The sequence below is a fragment of the Manis javanica genome, chromosome 7 (assembly GCF_040802235.1).
Source record: "Manis javanica isolate MJ-LG chromosome 7, MJ_LKY, whole genome shotgun sequence".
NCBI lineage: Eukaryota > Metazoa > Chordata > Mammalia > Pholidota > Manidae > Manis > Manis javanica.
Window position 1 is genome coordinate 37,778,754 of NC_133162.1, and position 13,612 is coordinate 37,792,365.

Here is a 13,612-nt window from a genome sequence, read left to right on the forward strand (position 1 = left end):
ACTCCAAGACCATCAGGAACAATGTGCTTTTTAATCAGCAAATTTAATCTATTTTCAGGGATATTTTAATTTCTACTTTTATGTTTCTATTTTATTTGTTGTGCTTTCTACTATGAAAGCATCAGTTATTCTAATGTAAGGTCAACTTTGTCCTCCAAACATTAAAATATCGCTATATTGTTTGATCCTCTTGTGTTTTTCCTCTGCATTCACTGTGATCATCTCAAGCAGAAAGGGTTGCTTAGGGCCACAAGGACTACGGACGGCAAGGCTCCATGGGGCCCCATTCCCACCATGGACTAAGATATGCAAACTTCCTGCAGTTGTACAACTTGGCAGCTCATTCTCAACTCTTTATTTAGTATTAGGAATTAATTTGTCTTCTGCATTTATTCTGTTCTTAAACTTTTATGATTTATTTGTTCTATAACAGTATTATGATTGTTCTCATTTTGTTTCATTGACTCTGCAACTCCCTTTTCATATTCTATTGCTTTTTAAAACAGTTTTACAGAGATGTAATTGACCTACAACAAGCTGTACATATTTAAAGTGGCAGTTGATAATTTTTGATATACAAATACACCATGAAACCATGAACACAAATCAGCTTAATGAATATACACATCACCCCCCAAAGTTTCCTTGGTAAGCTCTTTGTCTCTTTTTTGGTTGATTTGCTATACTTCTTTATTGGGTATTTTGTTATTTTCATCTTGCTTTTTGGGTTTGTAGTGTACATCTTCAACATATCACAGTCCACCTTCATTTGCTATTATATCACTTTATGTGTGCTGTAAGAATCTTACCACAATATACTTCCTTTCTCCTCTCTAGGCCTTGGAGCTATTGTTATATATTTTATTTCTATATATATTATAAGCACTACAATACATTGTGTTTTAAACTGTCATTCTTCTTTTAAGTAGATTGAAATAATAAGGAAAAAACTTTTATTTTTACTCAGATGCTTATCATTTCCAGTCCTCTTTATTTCTTTATTACTTGAAAGATGTCGCTCCATCTTTTTTTGACTTGCACTGGTTCCAACAAGAAATCTGTCGTCATCCTTATTCCTCCGTACATAACGCATCCTTGTCCTACCTCTGGCGGCTTTTAGGATTTCTCTTTCCCACCAATTTTAAGCAATTTTATTATCACGTGACTTGGTGTACTTTCCTTCATGTTTCTTGTTCTTGAGGTTTGTTGAGCTACTTGGATCTTTGTGTTTACAGTTTTTATCAAATTTGGAAAAGTTTTGACCACTATTTTTTCAAGTATCTTCCCCCTATTTCCTTATCTGATTCCAATACACATTTATTAGGTTACTTGAGTTTGTCCTACAGCTTAGTCATGCTTTGTTCATTTGTTTTAAAATTTTACTTCTTCATTGTTTAATTTTGGGTAGTTTGTACTGCTGTGTTTAAAGTTTATGAAATCTTACTTTTTTGTGATGACTTACCTGCTGTTATCCTATGTAGTGTACTTTTCATCTTAAACACTGAAGTTTTCATCGCTAGGATTTTGATTTTGGTCTTTATATCACCACTCTCCATATCTCTTTCCTTCAATTTCTTGCATATATGGGATGTAATTATAATTACTATTTTAATGTCTTTGTGTATTAATTACATTATCTGTGTCATTTCTAGGTCCATTTTGATTGATCAAAATTTCTCCTTATTATGTATGGATTAACTTTTCCTGCCTCTCTGTTCATTTTTTATTGGATTTCAGACATTTTGAATTTTATCTTATTGGCTGCTGGATGGTTTTGTATTCCTATATATATTATTGAGCCTTGTTCTGGATGCACTTAAATTTCTTAAACACTCAATCCTTTCATGTCTTGTTTATAAGCTTTGTTAGGCATAACCAGAGCAACACTTTGTTGTGAGCTAAGTTTGCCACACTACCTGAAGCAAATCCCCTTTAAGTACCCTATTTAATGCCAGTGGATGCTGTCTGGTGGGGACAAGAACAATTCCCACCCTGTATGAGCACCTGCATGTATTGGGACACCTGTGGGAGTTGATGCCTGGAGACGACTCCCCAGGCCGCAAGGCTCATTTCATTTGTTTCCCATATTCTAGGGATCACCATCCTTTTTTGCCTGTCCCATGCCTTGAAAACTGTTGTTTCATATATTTTGTCTGTTCCCTTGGTTATTTCAGGTGGTAAGGTATATCTGGTGCCTCTTTCTTCATCTTGGCTGCTAGTGGAAGGTGCTGTTCTATTGTTTTGTTATCTGTTGTTTAAGTTCTTATTTTGATACATTTATTTATATATTTTTTAAATTAAGTTTTATTATAATGGGGAAGTGTTCTTTTGTTATTTGGAATTATTTTTTTCCAGACTGGTTCTTTATCTGGTTCTTACTTTTCTTTTGTCTTTTTTTTTTTCCTGAGCAATGTTCGCATGGTTGCCATGCTGATTATTTTAATCTTGTTTATACCTAACCTAGAGACTGTTGTTCAGTTCTTGACTATGAAGCAGTGAGAGGATTTGCTTAACAATGTTCCCACTTTAATCAAAACATACATATCTTTCTCTCTGAACTACACCTTTAAGGCTTAGGTGTTTTATTGTATCAACCATTTTGCAGTTGGGAGTGCAAGGAGAGTAGGACAGATATAAGGAAGAAAAAACTTTTAATTTTTGGGTCATCTGGTATGTAGAAAATATTCGGGGAAGTAGGGTAAAGCACCATGAAGTCAGGGATTTATTTATTTATTTATTGTCATTTTTGTTTACTGCTTTATCCCCACCTCCTAGGTGTCGATTCTCAATAACTAAAATGAATAAGTCCACTTACTGACTCTCTGCTTTAATTCCTTATTAAAGGAGGGTCCAACTCTCTTGGGCAATAGAGTAGATAAAGAAGCTAAGCACCAAACTGACACAAGGGCTCTTCAACTAAGCTAACTGATAGGGGTCCCCTGGACCACATTTCTTTCAGACAGCAATGCCAGTCAATAGGATGGAGAGGACCATGTGGGCATGTGGCCATATGACATAATCTAGGCTGATTTCAAACCAAGTCAGTGAGAGAATTCTTGGCCTTTTGAGTACAAAGATCCCCTTTAAGCTGAACATAGCTCGCAAATGCTCCCCCTTTGATTTCCTTCTTTGTCCATAACATAGACCTTTCCCAAGCTCCAAGGTAGAACTAATTAGGCCATGTGTTGGTCCACATCCAAGTTCTAATAACTGTGCTTACATGTTACTTTTCTCATTCTGCTATTTCATTATAAGATGGGGAGGAACTCAGGCACAGACCAGCCTCTGTTAGAATCCCTGCTTCATTTGGTCAAACTCCACTGGATTCTCAGCTCACCTCACTCTTGAGGTAGCAAGAATGTAAACAATCTGCAGCTATTCTCCTCCTTATTTTGTCTGCACACCCTCAAGGTCCTAGTGACCTGCTTATTTTCCATCAAGTTCACTGACTTTAGACAGTCTGTGTTTATTAACTATTATGATATATTATCCTTTCAATATAATTCATTTCCTTTGATCACTATTGCCCACTCACCCATATTTCTATGCACCATAAATATTGCAGAGCCTCTTGACTCCTGTGCAGTGTTCACTCCAATGTGTTAGAGTCCCTTAGCCTCTTTCTGGGCTGAGGGGCTCAGGGTGGCCATTGGCACTACTATCCAGTTTCAGCTATGGTGTCTGGGAGTCCTACAGACACGCTGCTCCAAGGGAACAAGGAAGAAGGAAGGACAGGAGTGGTGAGATCCTAGGAGACTCCCAGTTAATAATGTAGATTCGACCCTAACTGCTTTTTTGGGGTGTCTGCCAAAAGCCATGATGAGGTCAAGATAATTGGCTGGGGATGCCTCACAGTGCAAAGGCAGAAAGTCATCAGCAGGTCTCTAATGAGACGAGTCCAGGAAAAGTGCTGTGGGTTCCAAGCTTGCCAATATCTGAAACAGGGCGAGGAATGACAGGATATTCACAGAAGAGCAATAAAAATGATTGAGTCTCCAGAGAGGCTGATTTATGACAAAGGTTTTAGGAGCTAAGTACATTTTATTGTGGCCCAGTGGAGCAAGTGAGGGAAGGGGAGGGTGGTGGGATTCTCTGCAGAACTGAGTATGGAAGAGAAGTAGGAATGGAGGTAGACTTCGAAGGGAAAGGAAGGTACTGGGAAACAAGAAGGCCCCTGGAGAAAGGGAGGGAGAATGTAGAGGAGGGAGAACAAAGACCCCTGTGCAGCTGCAAGGGCAGCTGGGGAATACCTGAGGTTACTAAGGTCAGGGGTGTCATTCAGATGCCCATCACCTTGCTGTCAAGGTCAGGCCTGGGCCTTTTCCACAGCACCTTCCCAATCTCCTGTCCTAAAGATCTCTGCATCTCCCTTTACTGTCTGGAAGTATAGTTAGCTGGCTCCCGTGTCTCCCCTAGCCTGTGGGCTCCCTGGAAGCCCATCACCCAGCACAGGGCTTGGTATAGAGCTAGGTGCTCCAGGAAGACTTAAACTGAACCCTTAAATTTGGGGTAGAAAGGGTTGTTCTGGCATGGGGTACTTCAGAGGACAGTTCAATGGGCCTCAGGCCTTGTCTCAGTGCCTCCCTTTATTCCCAGCCATGGGGTTCTCTGACTGTGGAAATCTCTTTATGTTGCATTTAATAGAAGCAATAGGCCTGTGGGAAATGAGGCTCTGAGACCCAGGACTGAGCCTTGGAGGAGAAGTATGAGGTTGAACTGTTAGAGAGGTGTTTCCAATTCCACTTCCAAAATTACAGTGTAAAGCTCTTCAAAGAAGAGATGAAATAAGGATAATCATCATAGTCATGGTGAGGTCCTACATTCTGTACCACTTATAGGTCACAGAAAGCTTTCACATCCATTAGCCATTTGCCCTCGTAACATCCTTGCCTATCTCAGTGGGTTGTCAAGAAAATCTAAGGTTTCCCCCAGGAATGGAGACTACAGGCATGCCCCACTTTAAGCAAATCCTGCTGTGAGTATTTAGGTGAAGAAAGCCTGCTTTGCAGAGGAATTTAACTGCATTATTTTAAATGGTGGGTTCCCCCAGCATGTGGAGAAATAAAAGGCAATTTACTAGAATGTTTGATTGATTGACACGTATCTTGTTCAGAACCAGCTTCAGGCCCTTAGCATCTAATGTGTGCTGAGCATGGCTGTCAGCACTGGGAGAGTGGGAATGAAGCCAATGTGGTTAATCCCAAGAGAGGAGAAATCTTTGCATCTTTGGTTTCATTTTCTAAGCCCTCCTCTGCACACACAGTTATGTCAGGAAATATCTTACATACCTGAGATGGCCAGGATTGCATTAAAACTGTCCCCCACTAACTGGGCCAGAACCTTCTCTGTTACCTTTGATTTAGACTTGGCAAAGAGAGAGTTGCCTCCCAGTACAGGGAGCTGTCAGATGTAACACTCGGAGCTGTCAGGGGCCACACCTGCTGTACCGTGGAAAGAAGGGGAAAGACCCAGATATGAAAACGGAGAGACAAGGGAGGTGGAGAGAGACCTGGTGCCCTCTGGGGCCCTTGTTCTGAGTCTGCTGACCCCACTATTCCTGCAATTTGGTCATTCAATGATGCCATCTATGATCTAATCACTTGCCACTCTTTTAATGGATGCTAATTCAAGTTAGGGTTCTTTTACTTAAAATCACAAGAATCACTAATAGAATTCTTTGCTGAAAGAGACAGGATATACATGTGTAGTGTCTCCAAGGTGTACAAAGGCTGATAAATGTGGTGGTTGAGAGTTGGGGCTCAGACATCTAAAAGAGCAGAGATTGGAAATACCCAAATGCCAATCAAAAAGAGAGCAGCTCAATACATTTTGGTGTGTGTCCTTGCAAGGAAGTGCAATGAAGCTGTAGGAAAAAAATGAATGGCTTTCTATTCTGATACAGAAAGCACTCAAAGTTGTCCTAAGTTTAAAAAGTAAGATATAGTATGGGGGTCACTAATACCTATTAGAATGGGTAGGCTAAAAAAATACCGACAATATCAAGTGCTGCTGAGGGTGCAGAGCAACAGGAACCGTTGTACTGTGCTGGTGGGAAGGCAGAATGGAGAAGCTACTCTGGAACACAGTCTGGCAGTTTCTTACAAAGTTAAACATACATGAACCATATGAGCCAGCCATTCTCCTCCTGGGTATTTACCCAAGACATCTGAAAACCTATACACAAATGTGCAGTTGGCTTCATTTGTAATAGCTAAAATATGGAAACAGCCTGAAGGTCTTCCAACAGGGGAATGCAGAATGCATAAAGAATCTGTGCTACCTCCGTAAATGGACTAGTACGCAGCAAGAAAAGGAATGAAGTATCATGGTAAAACATGTTAGGTAGATCTCAAGGGCTTCAGGCTGAGTGAAAAAAGCCAACCTCAAAGATTACATACTGTGGGTTCTGCTTACTATTATTATTCTTGGAGGGACAAAATATGGTGATGGAGAACATTTCAATGGGTGCCAGGAGTTAGGGCTGGTAGAAGTGTGTAACTATAATGTTGTAGCAGGTGGAATTTTCTTTGTGGTCATAGAACAGTTCTGAATCCTGATTAGGGTCTTGGGGGGTGGGTTATACAAATCTGCAAATGTGATAAAACTTCATTGAGCTATTTACTAAAACCCAAAAAATTTAATGCACCTAAGCCTGGTAAAATCCAAGTAAATGTAATTGTATTGTTCTGTTGGCAATTTCCTGGTTCAATAGCTATACTATGGTTACTTAAGATGTTGTTATTTGGGGGAAGCTGAGCGAAGGACCCGTGAGAATTCTCTGTGCTACTTTGTAACTTCTATGTGAGTCTAAGAGATTATTTGACAGTAAAACTAACAAAGATGCAGAGAAACAGGTATAACATCTGACCTTTATGTAACAGGGAAGGGATAAAATCTGTGTTTGTATTTGCTTGTATACTCCTAAAGAATGCAAGTTAAAATAAGAGATGGAGAAGAATAGTTATTGAGAGGAGGTGGGTTGAAGATGCAGAATAATGATAAGAGCCTTTTCTCTATCTTTGATGCTTTCTGGGTCTTGAATCATGTTTACTTTCTTCAGGTCCTTAAAAATTAAGAAAAGATGAATATGGGTTTTAGAGTTGCATGTAGCTATATCTGAATCACAGTTCTGGTATTTACTGGCTGTGTTACTTTGCAAACCTAATTTGTCTCTCTGTGCTTTAGTGTCCATATTTGTGATATGGAATCTATAATAATAGTATGTATTTCAGAGGGTTGTTATGAGGATTAGGGGATCTAAAGCATATAAGATGCTTAGTACTCCTTCCAACTGAAAATAGAAATTTGTATTTTTTGCACATATTCTCATTTTGTAGAGATGGAAGCTGAAGCAGAGAGAGATAAAAAGGCTGGAACAAGATCACACATTAGTAAACCTTAGAGGTTGAACTCAGTCCAGGTCTGTCTTACTCTGAAGCCCATGTTCTTGACCTCTACATTTTCCTGCCTCCATTTCTCACTGGGTGGTTTCTTCTCTGAGTTTCCCGCTGGAACAAGGAGGGTGGAGGAGAAGCCAGCTAACTCCCAGCACAAATGTGCTGTCCTTCTAGTCTCTTTCTTGCATCTAGATATTAGCATGAATAGCAGTGTCTTGGCAAGCAGCTGCTCTGGGCTGGGCTGGGTCATGGCCATGGCCTTAGCCAGGCCCTGGGCTGCAAGGGTCAGTGTACCCAGAGTGGGCCCCTACCACATGGCCTAGCAGCAGAGATACAGCAGCCTTGGGGCCTGGCTCCAGAGCACATTTAATGAAATAAATTAATTGCACATTCTGAATAGTAATTTCTGCTTTATATTACATGGATGGCTTTTCCAGTACATGTTGGGCTGAGTGCATATTTGGGTGATGGGGGACTCTCAGGTTTTCTGCTTGGAAGTGGGACTGGGGGAAATTGGGTTGCTTTAGCTATCTGCCCAGATGGGACTAGGGGGTAGGATCTGCCCTCAGAGCACGGGCAGTGCTCTGAGAGGGGGAGGGAGCCAGGGAGGAGACGTCAGGGCCTTCCCCGTCCCACTGCCTTACTCCAGATGCAAGGTTGCAAGGTTCAGCTCAGCTGCGAGCTCGTGCTCTGGCCTGTGCAAATCCTTCCTTCCTGTCAGACTTTGGTTCCCGTGTCTGAACCATGGCTGCCACAGATCCTAGGTCCCTTGTGCTTTGAATCCTTTGGGTGGGGTGCTGATCTCAGTTTCAGAATATTATTTGAGCTCCTAATTTGGAGGGTCTTTTCTTAGTTGCTCTGAGAACAGGGGTGTATAATCCATGCCTGCCAAGGGCCTCAAAACTTAATAGGGCGATAGATGAAAAGATACAGGCAAGTGCCTATAGCAAGCGTTGCAGAGAGAAATGCAGTGCAAGGGAAGAAACTAGGAGGCAGAAGGGTGGGGAATCTCTCCTGTCCCTGGGAGGAAGCGGTCCAAACCTACCGTTTACCTGAGAGGAGAAGCTGGTGTCTGATGTAGAGATTTCAAGACAGTGGCCCACGGATACCATTCCAGCATGGACATATTGACCCCATCAAGTATATTAAAATTATAATATGTTTCCAGTTATGGAAACAGAGAGATTTTATAGAGCAACCTGGAATTCTGCTCTTGAAGACCCAGCAGCACAGGCTGCCTTCGCTTGTAACAGTGGTCGGCTGGAGTCAAGTTGAGGTTGCCCCTGGGGGAATAAGCTCCTCAGCTCCCCAGTCTTTACCACTCCCTACTGTGTCCCCTGTCTGCAAGCCCCACATGTTTACCTTCCTGACTTTGCTGACACCTGAGTTTGTGACTGCCACCCTTGTTAGTCCTGTGAAAGGTTGGCGGAGCTGGTGGTCAGGTCCATTCTGGGTCAGGTGGATGGAGGCCTGCCCCATGCCCCGATGCCCTGGGAGTCACTCTGTGCTTTATTGTCATGAATACAATGTGTGGCCAGGTTGGAAAGATGGGAAGCATCCTTCCAGACCCAAAGGGTGCCCCTTGGGGTGGTATAGAAGCAATCCAAATCGTTTTTCTTTTTTTATTTGTCCATCTGAAAAGTCCTCACAGATCCTTTATTGTATTAACAACCTGCACACCACGCTGTGCTTAAAGTTCAGAGCGCCATAGGATACAGAGCCGTCATCAATCTCGGTCTCTGAGTTCTAGAACATTTTGAGCAATTATAATATATTGTCGGAAAACCAGTTTGGGGAAGCGGTGGTGTACTCTCTTGATCAGGGCTCCACCAAATGCCACTTCCTGTCCATGTGCTGCCTGCCAGGAGAGGAAGACCTTCAGTCTCTGCACCTCTGGGAAGTAAGAGTGGGAAGGGGGGACGACGGAAGAGGGCGCACCTGCACGGGCGTGGGCTTGCAGGACCACTGCCTACACTGCCTGCACTGCTGGTGTGGTCGCCCTGCTTCAGGCATCTCTTGTTTTCCAGTTTCCTCCAATTTCACAACCACTGTCCCTTCCATGTCTCAGGAGCTGTTTGGTTGGGGCGGATACCAAGAGGCTTCCTCTCTTCTGCCTCACTCCTTTCCCAGCCACTGTCTCTGCTTCCCTGGGCCACACTCAAGCTTCCGGCTCTACAGACACAAGTTCCCTTTTTTCTCATCATCTTGTTTTTGCTCAAGGCCAGACTGCCTTATCATGAGAATCACTGCCAGACAACTGGGCCCCAGGGACCCACCCAGCATGTTCCCAGTTATTCAGGGAACAGGAGTGAAACTGCGCACACCCACGCAGGGTCAGGAGCACCGGCGGCCAGGTACAACTGTGTGTTTACAGACCTGTCTGCCCTGCTGCCTGTGCTGTCTGCTGGGAGCCATGTCCTGTTTGTCCACTGGCCCCAGGATGAGAAGCCGTGCACAGATGGGTAGGAAGTTTCGTCCACAGGGATGGTTAGTGTCACAGAAATGTGTATACACACAAGTGTGTGTACAAATAGAAACACCCACAGGGGAACAAACTAATAGTGGCCTGCATTCATTCATTCATTCATTCATTCAACCAATCCTGAAAGGCAACAGGACCTGTGCTAACTCTTAGAATATTAAAATGAATAGATCTTTATTTCTGACCCCAGCTTCAAAGTATCTACAATACATAGTGATATGAGCCCTACTAGAGGCACATTTAGGGAATATGAGGCATACAGGAGAGGAGGGGCCCCTGACTGTCTGACTTTAGGAAGGCATCCTGGAGGAGGTGATATTTGACCAAAGCCTGGATTATTCTGTACTTATCTCAAGTATTGCACTTAAAAGTTATTGTAAGTTTACCCATTATGTGCTTGTATTTTCAAAAAAGCTGTGGGCCCCTTTAGGGAAGGGGCCCTGTCTTAGCTATCCTTGAATTCCCCTCACCTATAATAGTGCCTTACCCATGGGGTAATGTGCACTTTACATGTTCATTGGATGAATGAATGCACGAGCATTTCCAAGGAAGGAAGGTGTGAAGGGGTCACCATAGAAGGAGAAGCCCAGAGAGGTGCAAGGATGCAGGACCAGGAGGTTAGCATCAGTGCGGAAAGCCTAGAGAGAAGGGTTGTGGGAAATGTGGGAATAGAGGGGCATAGACACAAATAGCTTCGGGGGTTACACTTGGGGGTGACAAACCGAGGCCTTCAGGAGCAAGGCAGGCAGTAGAAATTACTGAGGTAGACAGGAAAGAGACTATAGGGAGTGGCATGGCCCATGGAAAGCTAAATAGTCTGTGACCTACCAACAGCATTGAAATATAACATAAAAAAAATTCTATTAACCAAACAAAATATCTGGGCCCATGGATCACAGATTTGCAACACTAGGCACTAGACAGAGGGTTGTGTGGAACTGTGGGGAGAGTCCTGTGCTTGAGTTCTGGAGAGGCGGGAGCAAATCCCGGCCGGCATGCAGGAGGCCTTGGCCAGATGCCTTGCCCGCTCTGCCCCTTGGTTTGCTCAGCTGCTTGCCCACCTGCCCTGCCTCCCAGTCAGGCTGGTTGAGATGAGGGGTGCTCAGTGCTCTGGAGCTACTAAAGCCCTGGACGCAGAAGGAGGGCCTTCATTCCAAGGATGAAACCGGGTGGGGGGGGGGTCTGGGCTCCCTGTGGAAAGAGGTGGGTGGGAGTGGGCAGTTTTATAGGAGACGTGAAATATCTCACTGGAGGCAGGGGTCTGTTAGAGCAGGAAATGAAGGAGAGAAGGGGAGTTTATGCAGCTGGGGGGGCCAGGGCACAGAGACCCACGAGGGTGGCCAGAGAGGAAATTCTGGAAGATCTAGAGCTGCCAAGAGAGGATGGCAGCAGGGAGCGGGTAGTTGAGGAGGTGGCCTGAAACTTCTGCAGCAGCTTGACTCCCTGGGACCCGGCCGAGGGCATCTGGACCAAGGCTGGGCAGAGGTGGCTGGGATGGTCCTTCCACAGGCCTGGGAATAGGGTTGTTTGGACTTTCCTCTACTCCCCAGTACTACTCACAGCCAGACACAGAGGTCCTGCCACCCACTGGGGTGTGCAACCAAGGCCCCTTCCGCACCTGGGTGACTGCCTGGTCCTCCTGGGAGTTGGGGGCACCCAGCACAGCCCGGGGCCGCCTGTGAAGTGATGGCATTAGGAGCCAGTCCTGGGAGTCTGCTGAGAGGATCCTGACGGCCATGTTTCCCAGACCTTTCATTTTGCAATCCAGAGAAGGCAAGGGACTTCCACCCCCTCAGACTGGAATCCTGCAGGCCTTCATTGCACTGGAACTCTCTCTCTAATTCCCAAGTGTCCAGGAGGCAAGGATTCAGAGGACCCCAGGGCTGAAGAGGCCCTTCCAGTTGATTTATTCCTCCTCTGGCTCCCCTGCCAATCCCACCTGCAGATGTTTCCCCACTTTGCTGTGGTTTAAGACTCCCCACTGCCAGGCCCCACCAAGCCTAGGATGCCCCCACCTGCTGGAGGGTGTTTGTAAGGGCAGAGCATGCCCCCCATGCTCAGGGGTCATCACAGTCAGCTTGCTGGTGCCTCCAGGCCCATGCCCTGCCCACTGTATCTCACCCACAAAGGTGCCCAGCACGTGGTAGGTGTTTCAGAACACTGCTGAACGAATGAGCAGATGGCTGAGGGCCCCACCACCAGCCAGTGCTCAGTCTCCAGAGGCTTAAGAGCAGGTGGACAAACACTTCCAGAGCACCTACCGCGAGGCAGCAGTAGGCTGGGAGCTGGGCCATCCTGGTGACCGGGTGGGCCTGGTCCTGCCCCAGGGCAGTGCATGGGCTAAAGGGGGAGGCAGACAGAGAAGGAGAGCTCAGAGCCAATGGTTGCCCTGGTGGATGGATGGCAAACCTCTGCCTGGGGTTCCCTGGGGAGCTTTCTGAGCCTCCACCCTGAGTGGGCTCCCCTTTCTTCCCCTTGTCTTACTTTCCTGCTGGTTCCCGTTGCCTCTCCAAGGCCTGGCTCAAACAGCACCTCTCCTGGGAAGTCCTCCTTTTCCCCCTTCCCAGTCAGGCTCTCCCCGGGCCAGTTCTGTTCTGGCTGTTCCGTCAGATCTGCACAGGACCTCTGTGCTTATGGAGCATCTCTGGATAGGCTTGGGTGGATGCTCGTTGAGTGAATGTCTAACGTGTCAGCACTTGGGACACCATGCTCCCCTCTTTGTGGACAGTGTGGATGGGGTATTGAAGGACTTGGCTCTGCTCCGTGTTTCTACTCCCACCCTCCGGGTGGCACAGAGCCCTGGCACAGGGCAGGTGGCACTGCTTTGCTAACATTAAAGTACTTTTGAATGTGTACCATTATCCCGAGTATGCATTATCTCATTTTATTCTCCCCAGAGCCCTGATATTTGAGCTACCATTATCATCCTCATTATGTGAACATGTGGAAGTAGAGTCTCAGTGGCTCAGAGAGGCCAAGGCGTGGGCTAATGACACAGCCTCAGCATGGTCCTAAGATAGGTGGCTTAGTCCTTGTGTTTGTTAAAGTGGGGCCTGTGTCTCACTGAGGAGGACACAGAGTACTCCCCAACATCACATTCCAAATACTAAAAGAGGCCCCATCTGAGGGCCTGTGGACTTGCCCAGGCCCTGGAGTAGCTCCCACAGGGAGCTTCCTGGGCTGTAATGCCCCTGTAGCTTCTCTGGTCCTTGAGGACCAAGTCACTGGGGCCTCTGATTAGTGATGTTCTCCTCTCATGCCCCATGTGCAGGTCAGTCTTGGCCATCTAGCCTCTACACCTGCTGAGGTCAGGGACTTGGCCTGGGCACACAGCAGGTGCTTACGAAAGACGTGTATCTTGGCCAAGTCCTTTTTGAAATTATCAGTCCCTACACACAGCCACCTGCATTTCCCCCTTAAGAGCTGATGTTTACCCACTGTGCCTTCTAACCAGCGGCCTTCCGAGATGGCCTCCAAAGTGCTGGCCTGGCCAGTGGGGAAGGCAGGAGGCTGAGGACTTGTGTCTCTGCACTGCCATTGACCAGCTGTGGGGCTTTGCCTCTTGGGCCCTCAGATGCTACATCTATGAATGGAAATAATCAAATGCCTGTCAGGGTTTGGGGAGGGCACCAGGAATTGCAGGGGTGACTCTGCGGCTCCGTGTTTGCTAAGCCACCCAAGGCTGAGAACCAAGCAATTGGTGTCCAGTTTCCTCCAATTCCAAAGAAGGCAC

At 45.7% G+C, this 13,612-nt stretch overlaps 1 long non-coding RNA gene across 3 annotated transcripts in view; it reads left to right on the forward strand.

Annotated features, from left to right (window-relative positions):
- Window positions 1-13,612, forward strand: part of LOC108393492 (uncharacterized) — a 207,160-nt gene that overhangs the window by 86,723 nt on the left and 106,825 nt on the right. The window lies entirely within an intron of this gene.